This window comes from Ursus americanus, chromosome 28, assembly GCF_024610735.1.
Source record: "Ursus americanus isolate L20-20 chromosome 28, mUrsAme1.1.p, whole genome shotgun sequence".
Lineage (NCBI taxonomy): Eukaryota > Metazoa > Chordata > Mammalia > Carnivora > Ursidae > Ursus > Ursus americanus.
In genome coordinates, this window is record NC_142154.1 from 37,139,988 (window position 1) to 37,156,242 (window position 16,255).

A 16,255-nucleotide genomic window follows, 5' to 3' on the forward strand; every position below is an offset into this window, starting at 1 on the left:
TTACATTTTAAAAACAATTTTATTGGCTATGATTCACTTGCCATACAATTCATCCATTTAAAGTGTATAATTCAATGGTTTTTAGAATATTCAGAGTTGTGCAATCATCACCACAATCTAACTTTAGACCATTTTTGTCACCTCAGAGAGAAACTCTACCCATTAGCAGTTATCCCCCCACCCCCACCCCCAAACACTCCCTGTTCCCCAGCCTCTGGGGAACTTTTTGTCTCTAAAGTGCCTATTCTGGATATTTCATCTAAATGGAAGCAGAAAACCTGTGGCCCTTTGTGACTGGCTGCTTTCACTTAGAGTAATGTCTGTTGGGTTCATCCCTGCAAACATTTGTTTTGATACTTTTTGCCTGCTTTTTGTATGTCACAATGTGACGGGAAGTTACAGAGATCCACAAACGTGCCAAGTTCCTATACCCTATGGTAAGAGCTACGCTCACAGGCGTTGTCCAGGGGCTAAGGCATTAATGGAACAGGAAAGGAGCAATTCTGAACGCTTTGAAGAGGGTTTCCCTGCTCCTAACTTTAGAGGACATTCACCTTCTGGACTTTTCTCTGCTTCATTATGGGAGGGTCCTGGGCAGCTTTCACTGGTTAGAGAATCACAAGGTTAACTTTTGTTTTTAGCACTCGAGGCTCCATAGTCATGGAGCTCCCAGGGCTTCTGAATCCAACGTGTGAACCCATCTCTGATGGCCAAGGTGGAGTTTGAGGGGCTGGAACAATTTCATTGTTTATGATGTGGCTGGCACTTCCATTCCTGGAAACAATTCATACTGATAGTTAATACAAGATATATCCTGAAAAACAAAAAAATACAGATCATAAAAACCTTTAATTAGAATTTTTGATTGCAATTTTGATTCTTACCTTCTTTCTGACTCTAAAGGGAAAATTTACAACACTTTGTTTACATGTGGTGTTTGGGTTGTTTTCTTCATTAGATTGGGCAGATTCCCTTCCATATCTATGTTCAGATATATAGATATATATACATGTAATGAATGAATTTATTACTTTTTCTGCATTCGTGGGATTGTTTTTAAATGGTTTCGCTCCATTGTCTGCCAGTGGAGATCTGCATCAAGAGATTGTTAAATCATCCTTAGGTGTTCTTGTAGATAGTTCTTTGGTTCCTATTTCTTGTGGTCAGATCCCAGGGACCACAGCTGCAAGTGGCAGGTCTGAGCATAGGAGAAACACCTGACCCGCACAGATTTTGCAGTGGAGAGAGACTCCCCTGTGGAAGGTGGATTAAACGTCCAGGTCTCAGCTCTTGTCCCCAAATTCACCTTTCTAGGACTCCTTGCTCATTTTTGCTGCAGCCTCTCTACTGGCCACAAAGGGGCGCTGCTTCTCTTTAGTGCTCAGTTCCTGCCACAAGACCCACCTGTTAAGGTCAGGGAGTCCAAAGTTTTGCCCTTATAGCTCCTAAAAGAATTTTGAAAATATATATTCCTTGAACACACTTTAAAGATCATATATACAGTTTCCATAAGATAATTTACAATATCATGCATTTAAATAGATGCAAAGGATGGATATTTTGTGCATTGTAAATACTGATACTCTAAGCTGTTATATCACTTTAAAATGTAATCAATGGAAGATAAATGCCCAAGAGATTTGATAACTACTATCATAATTTTTTTTAAAAGATTTATTTTTTCATTTGAGAGAGAGAGCATGCATGAGCGGGAGGGGCAGAGGGAGAGGGAAAATCTCAAGCAGACTCTGCACTGACATGGCTCAATCCCACAGCCCCAAGATCTTGACCAGAGCTGAAACCAAGAGTCCGTCCCCCAACTGTGCCACCCAGGGGTCCCCTATTTTTAAAAACTAAATTTTTTTTTAATTTAAAAAAATTTAAAAATTGTCTAATTGTTTACCTAATTCCTTTCTCTTCTCAAACTTGTTTTTCTACTTCCATTTCACCGAGAATTTAATACAAATATTTTTATACCTGAAGTGTTTTATTGATCAATCATATTTCACTACGACAAAATAAGTACGTTAACTGAATTTTAAAACATTTTCCACATTGTTTGGACTTAACATTCTATGCATTAATGTTTTTCTTCTGGATTAATTTATTCTTGCAATTATTAGTACTACGCACTTGATCCATGCAACATAAACATATTACAAATTTTTATAATTATTAAACATAAAGGTGTTGTTTTATTGGAAATACATTCCTTAATTAAATGGACACATGTTACTTATTGCCAGAAAAGACAGGGTTTCTTTCCAATGCTTTTTTTTTCCCTTTCGTTTTTATAGCTGTAACCTAAGAAATCTTGTTGCCATAAGTCAGTGGTTGGAAGGAGTTTCAACAGTGTCACTCACTACCATATAGTGAACTAATTGACAAATTGAGTCCTTAAATTTTGTTGAAAGAAAAGATTTGGAAATCTTCTAATTTACAAAAGAATTTTTTTTTAAAGATTTTATTTATTTATTTGTCAGAGAGAGAGAGAGCCCAAGCAGGGGTAGCGGCAGGCAGAGCAGGCAGAGCTGGCAGAACAGGCAGGGGCAGAGGGAGAAGCAAGCTCCCTGCTGAGCAAGGAGCCCGATGTGGGACTCGATCCCAGGACCCCAGGATCATGACCTGAGCTGAGGCAGTCACTGAACCCACTGAGCTAACCCAGGCATCCCTACAAAAGAATTTTTAAAAATTTACAAAAGAATTTGTTGTCCAGATTCATTTCCTTCCACCAAATTAATGTAAATATTTCAAATTGACATTTATTGGAAACCCCGAAAGTTTTTACATCCTCCAGCATTGCACCTTGGTCAGGTTTAGGGTGGATGACAGGAAAATGTTTACTTTGTGAAGTGAGAGGAGGGCCATTAGTGAAAAGGAGGTAGGAAAGGGGTCTTTCATAGATCTCCTAAAGTCACTCACCCTGGCCACCTCTCCTCTTTTAAGCCCCAGCCCAGCCCAGCTGCCCTGTGGAAGTGAGGTGGTTTACTGACTCCTGCCTTGGGGTGTGGATGTTGGCTAGTTTCTTGACCTACATAACAATGATGGAAATGATTATTTTCTGTGCTGTCCAAAATGGCAGCCACTACTCCCATGTTACTGTTGAACACTTGAAGTGTGACTAGTAAGTCTGAGAAACTGAATTTTAAATTTTATTTAATTAATTAAACGTAAATAGCCAACATGGCTAGTGGCTACCATATTGGACAGTGCAGAGCTAGGGATTCAGCAATGTCCTAGGCTTGGTTTTCCACTTGCTCAACAGACTGAACTGTTGAGTTTTCGCTCATGGTGGAGAGGAGATGGTAATCCAGTCCCTTTTCTTCTTCAGTTAGGTCAAAGCCTCCCTCATCCATACCCCCACTCCCATCACCTCCTCCTGCTCCATACTCCAGTACCCCAAAGGCAAATCTTGAGACATCTGAGAACAAAATCTTAAAGCAATGTGAAGAATTCTTGGGTCTGATGGTAATCCCAGACCCACCCCTCTGACTTTGGGACCTGTGCCATTCTGAGTATCCATTTCCTCTGGGTTTAAATGAGTCTTTTGTTCTGGCTGTCAGCCTTTGGAGGGAAATATCCCAAGAAGGAGAGCAGTGGGCAGGAGTTACTGCCCAAGGAGAGACAAGCAAGCTGAGCCTACAAGGTCAGGAGAAAAGCAATCCAGGTGCCCTGGGTCCGTCCGTGAATGGTCAAGAGAGCAGAGTGGCTTCCAACATGGAGTGGTTATGAGGATGTAACTCAGAGTGAAGGTGGCTGTGATGGTTCATTTGTATGTGTGTGTGTGAGAGATTTTTATTTATTTGTGTAAGGGAGACAGAAAGTGAGCTCACAAGCAGGGGAAGTGGCAGGCAGAGGGAGAAGCAGACTGCCCTCTGAGCAAGGAGCCCCATGCAGGACTATATCCCAGGACCCCGGGATCATGACCTGAGCTGAAGGCGATGCTTAACTGACTGAGCCACCCAGGCGTCCCTGTGATGGTTCATTTTATATGTCAGCTTGATGGGCGAAGGGATGCCCAGATAGCTGATAAACATAATTTTTGGGTGTGTCTGGAAGAGATTAGCAGTTGAATTAGTGGAGTGAGTAAAGATCACCCTCATCACTGCAGTGGGCATCATCCAGTGAATGCACAGAGGGCCCAAACAGAAAACAAAAAGGCAGAAGAGCAAATTAATCTGTGCTTGAGCTGGGAGACACACTTTCTACTGTTGTTGGTCTTTGGCACTCCTGGTTCTTGGGCCTTGGACCCAGATTTACAGCACTGGCTTCCCTCCTTGTCAGTTTTTCCAGTTTGAACTGGAGCTACACCCACCAGCTTTCCTGGGCCTCCAACTTGAAGACAGCAGATCATAAGATCTCTTTCTCAGCCCCCTTAATTGTGTGTGAGGCCAGTTCCTCATGATAAATCTTTATATTTCTCTATATATTCTAGTAGTTTGGGTTGGCTTACCACGTTGTCAGGTTAGTGTCTGATTCCGAAGGCTAGGGAAGATACGTACCGGCTTACAGGAAGAAACCATTAAAAAATAAAGGGTTTCCTTGAGTAATACTACCCAAAGCAAAAACGTAATCCACGTCAATCACGAATAAAAAACACAAAACTTAAATAATGCAACCCCACATTACTTATTAATGAGACTTACTATTTCCTCCCCCACTTTTATAACAAATTAAATGTTAGCTATGAAACAAACCTATTGAAGACTTTAAAAAAATCTATTTTTAAATCACATATATAGCCTTGTCGAAAAAACAAGGCTTCAAAAATTGATTAAAACCCAGAATCGTTCCTCTCCACGGAAATCTTTAGTAAAAGGCGAAAGATTTATGCGATCTGAAGAGAAACCAGAGTATGCTAAATATAACCCCTAACTCGTTCTTCAGGTAAGTGCAACCCCTAACACACTGAGGGTGGCTGTTTATCCCAAGAGTTAGTGCCTGCCGAAATTTATCCCAGGGATTCTGAAAATAACATCCTCACACTTAGAAAAGTCAAATAAGAATAATTTCTTTTACTTGAAAACAATGATTCTGTTTGCAGTGTATTATGGATATGCAAATGAAGCTGACTAATCGCCCTACGGACTCCGGAAATCTTAGTATTCAAAACTTGCTCTGGGGGCCACCTTTAAGGGCCAAAGCGGAGACTCAGCTGCTTGACATGTAAATTTTGTTCTTGTCAACTAGACACATTCTGATTTTGTCTGTTCCTACACTGGGACTTTGAGTATGATTTATTTTATTTTTAAAAGAGATTTTATTTATCGATTTTTTATTTATATTCAATTAGCCAAGGTATAGTATTTTATTTATTTATTCCAGGGTGTGAGGGAGCAGAGGAAGAGGGATAAGCAGACACCCCAGCGGGCCTGGTGCAGTGGCAGGGCTCAAACCCACCACCCTGAGATCATGACCCCAGTTAAAATCAAGAGTCTGACACTTAAACAACTGAGCCACCCAGGGGTGCCCCTAAAAATTTTATTCTTAAGTAATCTCTATACCCAAGGTGGGGCCTGGACTTACAACCCAGAGATCAAGAGTTGCATGCTCCACCAACTGAGCCAGCCAGGTACTCGACTAGTACAAATTTTTTAAATTGCAATTTATAATTGCTTATTATTGGTATATAGTAATGCAATTGACTTTGATTCATCACTCTCACATTCAGCAATCTTAAACTCTGGTTCTAATGATTGCATATTCTAGTGGGTGTTGTATGGAGACAAGCATAACACCTGAAAGTGACAACTTTGTTTTTCTCTTATAGATCTATACTTTTTATTATTTCTTTTTCTTGATTGATTTAACTGGTTGGGAAATCTAATAGAGACATTGGACTGAAGCAATGATAGTGGGTATCTTTTTTTTTTTTTTTTAAAGATTTTATTTATTTATTTGACAGAGACAGAGACAGCCAGCGAGAGAGGGAACACAAGCAGGGGGAGTGGGAGAGGAAGAAGCAGGCTCATAGCAGAGGAGCCTGATGTGGGGCTCGATCCCAGAACGCCGGGACCACGCCCTGAGCCGAAGGCAGATGCTTAACCGCTGTGCCACCCAGGCGCCCCTGATAGTGGGTATCTTTTTCTTATTCTGGTCATAGCTTTCATTGGACCACCATTAAATGTGAAATTTGCTGTAGACAGGTGGGACTTCATGGACGGGTAGTCTATGCAGTTACCCTGTGCTCATAAGACCCCAGCTCTGCAGTCACCTTCATGAAATTCTTAGTAATTTTGAAGAAAGGTCCTGCATCTTCATTTTGTACTGGGCCTCAAAAGGATTCTGGTAGAAACTCTTCTAATTAAGCTAGTTCCATTCGATTCCAAGTTTCCTGTGATTTTTTTTTTCTTGTAGTATATGTTGGTATTGAGATAATCATAAGTTTTCTCTTTTAATTTATTAATGTGGAAAATTACATTCACAGATTTTCTATGATAAAGCATCCCTGCAGTCATAGCCTGAACTCTATTTCACAATCATGTATTTTTAAATAGACTTTGTTGTTTAGAAAAGTTCTAAGTTTACAGAAAACGTGAAGGTAGTGCAGAGAGTTCTGTATATCCCACACACATTTGTCCCTATCACTAATATGTTATTATTAGTATGGTACACTTGTTTCAATTAATGAATCAATAGTTTATTCAGATTTGTTTAGTTTTTATCTAATGTCTTTTTTTCTGCTCAAGGATCCTCTCCAGGATACTATAATATATTTAGTTGTCATGTCTCCTTAGAATCCTCTGGGCTGTAAGTTTCTTAGACTTTCCTTGTTTTGATGACCTTGATAGTTTTAAAGTATACTGGCAAGATATTTTGTAGAATGTCCTTCTACCGGGACTTGTCTGATGTTTTTCTCATAATTAGACTGGGGTAATGTGATTTTTGAGAGGAAAACTACATAGATTTATTGCTATTTTCATCACTTCATTTCAAGGGTACATACATCAACATGATTTATCACTATTGATATGATGATACTAATCACCTCCGAGAGGAGAGGAGCCTGGAGGTTGAATCAATGGCCAACGATTTAATTAATCATGCCTAAGTGATAAAGCCTCCATAAAAACACAAAAAAGGGTGAGGTTCAGAGAGCTTCGGGGTTGGTGAATACTTGGAGATGCAGGGAAAGCAGTGTACCCAGAGAGAGTATGGAAAGCATTCCTTCCCACATACGTTGGCCTAGGTATCTCTTCCATATGGCTGTTCTTGAGTTATATCATTTTATAATAAACCAGTAATCTAGTAAGTAAACTGTTTTCCTGAATTCTGTTGAATTGCTCCAGCAAATTAGTCAAATCTGAGGAGGGGGGTAATGAGGACCTCCAATTTATAGTTGGTTGGTTAGAGGCACAGGTGATAGCCTGGATTTGCCATTGCAACATAAAATTATGAGAGATGCAAAGAAACAGAAAACGTATGATCTGTACATTGGGAAAAAAGCAGTCAACAAAAACTGACTGTGAAAGCAACCAGATGTTGAGTTTAACAGACAAAGACTTGAAAGTAGCTATTACAAATATGTTTAAGGAAGTGAAATAAAGTATGAGAACAATGTCACATCAAATGGAGAATATTAATAAAGGGGTAAAAATTAAAAAGAAACAAAGGAAATGCTGGAGTGAAAAAGTACAGTAATTGAAATGAAAAATTCACCATAGGGATTCAACGCAGATGTTCACTAGCAGAAGAAAGAACTAGCAAACTTGAAGATAGATCAATAGAGGTTATGTAATCCAAAGTACAGAGAGGAAAGCAATGAAGAAAAATTAACAGAGCCTCAGAGAAATGTGGGACACCATTAAACATATCAACATATGTGTAATGGGAGTACCAGAAGAGGAGAGAGAAAGGAGCAGAAAAAAAATATTTGAAGAAATGATAGCTGAAAACTTCCCAAGTTATAGAAAAACAATCATTTTCATATCCAGGAAGCCCAATGAATTCCATCTAGAATAAATTCAAAGAGATCCACAAACAGACACATCACAGTACAAATGTCAAAAGCCAAAGACAAGGAGGGAATTTTTTTTTTTTTAATTTTTATTTTAGGTAGGCTCCAGGCCCAACATGGGGCTTGAGCTCACAATCCTGAGATCAAGAGTCACATGCTCTACCGGCTGAGCCAGCCAGGTGCCCCAAGGAGTGAATCTTGAAAGCAGCAAGAGAAAAATAAGTCATCACTTACAAGAGAACCCAAATGAAGTGAACAGCAACAATGGCAGACAGAAGGCTGTGAGGTAACATGTTCAAAGTGCTCAAAGAAGGGGGCACCTGGGTGGTGCATTTGGTTAAGCATCCAAATCTTGGTTTTGGCTCAGGGTTGTGTGATTGAGCCCCACGTCCCAGCTCCGTGCTCAGCGTGGGAGTCTGCTTGGGATTCTCTCTCCCTCTCCCTCTGCCACTCCCGCTCATGCTAGCGCGCGCGCTCTCTCTCTCTCAAATAAATAAATAAGTAAATCTTTTCTAGAAAAACTGCTCAAAGAAAAAATTGCCAACCATGGGTGCCTGGGTGGCTCAGTCATTAAGCATTTGCCTTGGGCCAGGGCGTGATCCCAGGGTCCTTGGATCGAGCCCTGCATTGGGCTCCTTGCTCCGCTGGGAGCCTGCTTCTTCCTCTCCCACTCCCCCTGTTTGTGTTCCCTCTCTTGCTGGCTGTCTCTCTCTCTGTCAAATAAATAAATAAAATCTTTTTTTTTTAATCGACAACCGGAATCCTATATCCAACAAAACTACATTTAAAAAATGAAGGCAAATTTGCAGATAAACAAAAACTGAGAAAATTTGTTACTAGAAAACCTGCCTTACAAGAAATAAAGGAAGTTCATCAGGCTGAAAGCAAGTGAACCTCAGAGAGTCATGGGGGTCCACACAAAAAACCAAAGAGCACCCATAATTATGTAATTACCAGGTAATTATGTAATTACAAAAGATAGAATAAATGCAGTTTTGTTGTCCTTGTTTTCTCTTAACTGATTTTTTTTTAAAGATTTTATTTATTTAATTGACAGAGATAGAGACAGCCAGCGAGAGAGGGAACACAAGCAGGGGGAGTGGGAGAGGAAGAAGCAGGCTCATAGCAGAGGAGCCTGATGTGGGGCTCGATCCCACAATGCCGGGATCATGCCCTGAGCTGAAGGCAGATGCTTAACCGCTGTGCCACCCAGGCGCCCCTCTTAACTGATTTTTTAAAAATATTTTTATTTATTCATTTAGAGAGAAAGAGAGAAAGCTGGAGGAGAGAGAGAGGGAGAGAGAGAATCTTAAGCAGGCTCCATATTCAGCATGGACCCCAACACCAGGCTCAATCTCATGACCCTGAGATCATGACTCTGAGATCACTACCTGAGCCAAAATCAAGAGTCCAACGATTAACTGACTAAGCCACCCACCCACCCCTCTTAACTGATTTAAAAAGCAATTGTAGAGGTCCCTGGGTGGCTCAGTCAATTAAGCATCTGACTTCAGCTTAGGTCATGATCTCAGGGTCCTGGGATGGAGCCCTGCATCTGGCTCCCCCCTCAGCAGGGAGTCTTCTTGTCCCTCTCCCTCTGCCCCTCCCCGGGCTTGTGTTCTCCCTCTCTCCCTCTCTTTCTCTCAAATAAATAAATCTTAAAAAAATAAAAAGCAATTATATAAAACAATATGTATATAATGTATTGTTGGGCCTATCACATAGAAATGTAATATATTTGCCAGTAAAAGCACATAGAGTTTATGTGGGAGCAAACTGTATTGAGCTAAAGAAATGTCTCCAGATGGTAACCGAAATGCAGAAGAATAAATAAAGACAACCAGAAACAATAAATAAAAAGAATATTATAACAAAAGTGATATATACTTGCTCTTTTCTTCTCTCACCTTCTTTATTTTTTTAATAGTTATTCTTGCTGCCAAACATTTTTTATTCTTTATTTTTTAAAAAGATTTTTAATTTATTCATTTGAGTGAGAGACAGAGAGAGCACAAGCAGCGGGAGAGGCAGAGGGAGAGGGAGAAGCAGACCCCCCACTGATCCAGGAGCCTGATGCTGGGCTCCATCCCGGGACCTGGAGATGATGAGGTGAACTGAAGGCAGATGCTCAACCATTTGAGCCACCCAGGCTTCCCTCTCTCACCTTCTTTAAAAAGACATAAAATTACATAATGATAACAATGTTTTGTTTGGCTTGTAACATTTATAGGTGTAATCTAACAATAAGACTATAAAAAGGGGGCAAGGAAAGAGAGGTATATAAGAGCAACATTTTTATATATTGCAGGAATTTAGTAAGAATCTGAAGTTGATTCTGATAAGTTAAGGTGTGTATGGTAAGCCCTAGAGAAATCACTAGGGAAATTACTTTAAAAAGTTGTTAAAAAATGATTTGAGGACTTAAAATGCTAAGTTAGATAATATTCATTTAATGCAAAAAGAAACCAGTAAAAGTAAGAATAGAGGAACATAAAAGATATGAGACACATAGAAAGCAAAAAGTTAAATATATGTTGAAGTATATCAATGATAACATTAAATGTGAATGGATTAAACAATTCAACCAAAGGCAGAGATTGTCAGACTTGATTTAAAACAAACGAACAAGATCTCTCTATATTCTGTCTACCTGAGACACACTAGGTTCAAAGATACAAACAGACTGAAAATAAAAGCTGGAGGTGCCTGGGTTGCTCAGTCGATTAAGCATCAGGTCATAATCCCAGGGTCCTGGGATTGAGCCCCACATCGGGCTCCCTGCTCAGTGGGGAGCCTGCATCTCCCTCTCCCTCTGTCTGCCACTCCCCCTGCTTGTGCACTCTCTCTCTCTCAAATAAATAGATAAAATCTTAAAAAAAAAAAGAAAAGAGGGGTGCCTGGGTGGCTCAGTTGTTAAGCGTCTGCCTTCGGCTCAGGGCGTGGTCCCAGAGTCCTGGGATCGAGCCCTGCATCAGGCTCCTCCGCTGGGAGCCTGCTTCTTCCTCTCCCACTCCCCCTGCTTGTGTTCCCTCTCTCGCTGGCTGTCTCTCTCTGTCAAATAAATAAATAAAATCTTAAAAAAAAAAAAAAAAGAAAAGCTGGAAAAAGATCTATCACGCAAAGAGCAAACAAAGCTGGAAGGATTCTAATTTCAGACAAAATAGACTTTAAAACAAAAAAATGTTACTAGAGATAGGGACATTTTATAATTTAAAAAAGGCCAATCCATCAGGAAGATATAACAATTATAAACAAATAAGAACCTGATAAGAGAGCACCAAAATATATGAAGCAAAAACTAACAAAAATGGACAGTTCAACAACAGAGACTTCAATATTCCACTTTCGATATTAGATAGAACAACTAGACAATCAATAAGGAAATATAAGATTTGAAAACATTGTAGCAGTGTCTGGGTGGCTCAGTCGTAAAGTGTCTGCCTTTGGCTCAGGTCATGATCCCAGGGTCCTGGGATGGAGCCCTGAGTTGGGCTCCCTGCTCAGTGGGAAGCCTGCTTCTCCCTCTGCCCCTCGCCCCCGCTTGTATTCCCTCTCTTCCTGTCTCTCTCTCTGTCAAACAAATAAATAAAATCTTAAAAAAAAGAAAAGAAAAAGAAAACATTGCAAACCAGCTAGACCTAAGAGACATCTATATAGAACATTCAATCCAACAACAGCAGAATATACATTTTTCCCAAGTGCTCATGGAACATTCTCTAGGATAAGAGTGTGGTGGGTCATAAGACAAAGCTCAATAAAAGGACAGCAGTAATACAATAATGTTCTCTCATCACAATGAAATGAAACTAGAAATCAGTAACAGGAAGAAATTAAAGAAACTCACAAACGGGAAGAAATTAAACGACACACTCCCACATAACCAATGTGTCAAGAAAGAGATCAAAAGAGAAATTAGAAAACCCTTTGAGATGAATGAAAATGAAGGTACAACATATCAAAGCTCATGGAATGCTGTACCGCAGTGCTTAGAAGAAACTATAAATTCATAACTTACAAACTTTCTTTTCTTCCTTCCTTCCTTCCTTCCTTCCTTCCTTCCTTCCTTCCTTCCTTCCTTTTCTTTTCTTTTCTTTCTTTCTTTCTTTTAAGGTTTTATTTATTTGACAGAGAGAGTGAGCAAGTGAGAGAGAGCAAGTATGACCAGGGGAGCAGCAGGCAGAGGGAGAAGCAGGCTGGTGGAAACGCCTACATTAAGAAAAAAGAAAGCTCTCAAAACAATAAACTAATAGGTCTCAAAATAATAAATTTTCACCTAAACACAGTCAAAAAGGAAAAGCAAACTCAATCTGAACAAGCAGAGAGAAAGAAATAAAAAAGATTGGAACAGAACTTAATGAAATAAAGATTATTAAATAACAGAGCAAACAGTGAAACCAAAATCTGGTTCATGGATAACACCAACAAAAGTGACAAACCTTTAGCTAGACTGACCAAGAAAAAAGAAGACTCAACCATTTAAAATCAGGGGCACCTGGCTAGTTCAGTTGGAAGGGTGTGTGACTTTTGATCTCAGCATTGTGAATTTGAGCCCCACGTTGGGTGCAGAGATTACTTTAAAATAAAATCTTAAAAAAACCTCAAACATTTAAGGGGTGCCTGGGTGGCTCATTTGGTTAAGCATCTGATTTTTTTTTTTTAAAGATTTTATTTATTTATTTGACAGAGATAGAGACAGCCAGCGAGAGAGGGAACACAAGCAGGGGGAGTGGGAGAGGAAGAAGCAGGCTCCCACCGGAGGAGCCTGATGTGGGGCTCGATCCCATAGCGCCAGGATCACGCCCTGAGCCGAAGGCAGACGCTTAACCGCTGTGCCACCCAAGCACCCCTAAGCATCTGATTCTTGAGTTCAGCTCAGGTCATGATCTCAGGGGATCAAGCCCCACATCGGGCTCTGGCACTCAGCTCAGAGTCTGCTTGAGATTCTCTCTCTCCCTTTGCCCCTCCCCCAACTCATGCGTGCGTATACGCGTGCACGCGTGCGCTCTCTCTCTCAAATTTAAACAAAAAATTAAAGTAGAGGAAAAAAACCCCTCATTTCAAATGAGGGGTGCCTGTCTGCCTCAGTTGGTAGACTCTTGATCTCGGGGTCATGAGTTTGAGCCCCACATTGGGTATAGAGATTACTTTAAAAAAATCTTAAAAAAACATCTAAAGTCAGAAATGAAGGGACATTACTACCTACCTTTTGGAAATGAAGAGAATTACAGAAGAATACTATGAACAATTGTATTTCAATGAATTAGATAACAGGTGAAATAGACAAATTCTTAGACTCATGCTATCAAAACTGACTCAAAAATAGACAATCTGAATAGGTCTATCACAAGTGACGAGATTGAATTAGTAAGAAACCAAACCAAAACCAAAAACTACCTACAACAAAAGCCCAGGCTCACCTAGCTTTACTGCTGAATTCCACCAAACATTTAAATAAGAATTAATACCATTTTTTCACAAACTCGTTCAAAAAAATAGGAGTGAACACTTCCCAACTCATTCTATGAGGTATTACCCTGATATCAAAACCATGTAGAAACATCAGAAGAAAACTACAGAGCAATATTTTTATGCATATGGATGCAAAAGTCCTCAACAAAATACTAACAAACCTAAATCCAGCAACATATAAAAAAAGAATCATGCACCTAAGTATGTGGGATTTATCCCCCAAAATGCAAGGTTGGTTTAACCATCTAAAAATCAATGTTATACACTATATCAATAGAATAAAAAACAACCACATGATCACCCCAATAGATGCAGAAAAAGTACTTGCCAAAGAGCAACACTCTTGCATGAGAAAAACGCTCAACAAACTAAGAATAGAAGGGAACTTCCTCAACCTGGCAAAGGGCATATCTGAAAAACCCACAGCTAACATTATGCTCAAAAAATGTATTCATGCTTTCCTGGTAAGATCAGGAACAAGACAAAATATATGCTGTCCCTACTTCCATTCAACATTGCACTGGTGGTTCTAGCCAGGGCAATCAGGCAAGATAAAAAAAATGAAAAGAATCTGGATTGGAAAGAAAGAAGCAAAACTATATTCACGGATGACAGGATCTTATATATAGACAACCTAAAAATCTAACAAAAAAACTATTAGAACTGGTAAACAAGTTCAGTAAATTTGGAGGATATAGGATTGATATATAAAAAGCAATTATATTTCTCTACACTGGTAATGAACAATCTAAAATGAAATTAAGAACTTATTCCACTTATAATACCATGAGAAAGAATGAAATATTTAGGAATAAATTTAATTAAAGAAGCACAAGACTTAGAAAACTACAAAACATTGCTGACAAAAATTTTTAAAGATCTGAATAAATGGAAAAGCATCCCATACTCATATACTGCAAGTACTAAGTACATAGGGTTTCTTTTGAATGTGGTGAAAATGTTTCAAATTGGCTGCAGTGATGGTTGCTCATATCTGTGAAGATACTAAAAACCATTAAATTTTACACTTTAAATGGGTGAATTGTATGGGCTGTGGATTACACTTCAATAAAGCTGTTCTTTTTAAAAAGTTTTTATTTTAATTCCAGTTAATATACAGTGTTCTATTCATTTCAGATGAATAAAGCTATTTTTAAAAAATATAAAAAGTAAATAAACAGAGGCTTCTGGAGGGCTCAGTGGGAAGTGCATGCGACTCTTGATCTCAGCTTTGTGAGTTCGAACCCCACGTTGGGGTAGAGGTTACTAAAAAATAAACAAACTTAAAAAAAAAAAGGAAATAAACACAATGATAACTCAGCTTGCGTTGTAGAGTGCCCAGACCCTGAGCATTGCATCCTCCTAGCGGTTCCCACATCCCCTTGGGATATGGGTGTTTCACTATGATTCTCATTTCAGGTGTGAGAAAACATATTCAGCAAAGCAAATTTCATGTTTTCATCCAACAAACAGTCCTTGAGGCCAAGGAGCTGGCCTTGTCTAAGGCCACAGTGAAGAAGAGGTGGAATGAAGGAGGGCTCCCAGGTCTCCTGTCCCACTGTCGTGGGCTCCGCCTTTCTGGGCCTGAACTTCAGCAGCCATGTTAGTTCCTGTGTCCCACGAGGTCCTGGGGGCACTAGGGGTCTTGTCTGAGGACGTAAGGCTCTAAGACACTTGTTCCTGCGTCTGGAACAGTCTGGGCCTCATAGCAACCGGAGGTTTGATGTGAGCAGCCCGCACTGGTTGCCTGGCGTGGGAAGCCCTGTGGTGTCTGGGGGTCCAGTATTGCTCTTCCTCCCAGTCATCCATACAATCCAAAGTCACGGACCACCTCTTCTCTGAAGCCAGAGCCCAGCTCAACCTGGATGGGAAAGGAGGGGAAGACGATGCTGGGGTGTCAGAGTGGGGGCCAGGGTATTGAGCTGCTTCTTGGTCTAGGAATTAGCAATTACTTGTGCTTCGATTTCCAGGTGACCATGAGGCCAAACTAGGGTTTTCTCTGATGGGGTTGTGAATTGGGAGAGGGGATGGGAATCTAGTCCCTTGCCTACTGCAGAGTTAGGTCAACCTCCCCTCTGGCCTCCCCCATTATTTGCTCTCCAGGCTCTCTTTCTGAGAGGACCTCAAAGAAGGATCTTGCTGACACCCTGTCTGAGAGGCCAGAGACTGAAGCGATGCAGTGAATTCTGAAGGCTGAGAAGCAGAGGACAGGTCTTTTGGTTTTCAGATCCAGATGTGAATTGGAGGTTCACCCCATCTGGCTGTGGGACCTGGGGCAAGCATGCAGCAGGTTGAGATGCAGTTTCCCTGGGCGTTCAATGGCTCCTTCTGCACAGTCCATTTTGGAGGGAAACATTCAGAAGCGAGGCCGGAGGTCATAACAATTCCCCAGGCGAGACGAACAGGCTCAGCCCGCGGAGCTGGGACAAAGGCAAATCCAAGGGTGGGTCAAAGGGCGCCTGGGTCAGTTCCCACCACTGGCTTCTGCGACGATGGCACCGAGCGGCATGGGCGACTCCACCGGGGCCGCACACCTCGCGTCCGGGTCCCCTCGGGTCGGGCAGGGCGGACACACCCCGTACCGGGGAGGGGGCGGGGGCGGGCGCGGGAAGGGGCGGGCCCTCGGCCGGGCTGGGAGGAGCGCAGAGCAGCGTGGCGAGCGCGGCCGCGAGGGGAGGTAGGCCGGGGCGCGCAGCCGGGCCGGGAGCCAATCCGCCGGCAGGGCACCGAGAGCGGACCTGCACCGCGAGCGGAACGCAGGCGGCGCCAGGGGCTGCCGGGCGAGCGCCGGGGCTTCGGCGGTGCGGGGCGGGAGGCGGAACAGGAAGG

At 41.3% G+C, this 16,255-nt stretch overlaps 2 long non-coding RNA genes and 1 other non-coding gene across 4 annotated transcripts in view; all 3 read right to left on the bottom strand.

The window, feature by feature from the left end:
* The window catches only part of LOC148107602 (uncharacterized), a 24,634-nt gene continuing 8,379 nt past the window's right edge, over positions 1-16,255 (bottom strand). For both annotated transcript variants that reach the window (XR_015722155.1, XR_015722154.1), the window contains one exon: positions 1-814. This is a non-coding gene — a long non-coding RNA (uncharacterized LOC148107602). The remainder of the gene's footprint in view (positions 815-16,255) is intronic.
* LOC123800888 (U5 spliceosomal RNA) lies at positions 4,742-4,857 on the bottom strand. The gene has a single exon (XR_006782038.1). It is a non-coding gene; the product is annotated as a U5 spliceosomal RNA (small nuclear RNA).
* LOC148107603 (uncharacterized) overlaps positions 14,504-16,255 on the bottom strand; it is a 2,216-nt gene continuing 464 nt past the window's right edge. The window contains exon 2 of the long non-coding RNA XR_015722156.1: positions 14,504-15,846. This is a non-coding gene — a long non-coding RNA (uncharacterized LOC148107603). The remainder of the gene's footprint in view (positions 15,847-16,255) is intronic.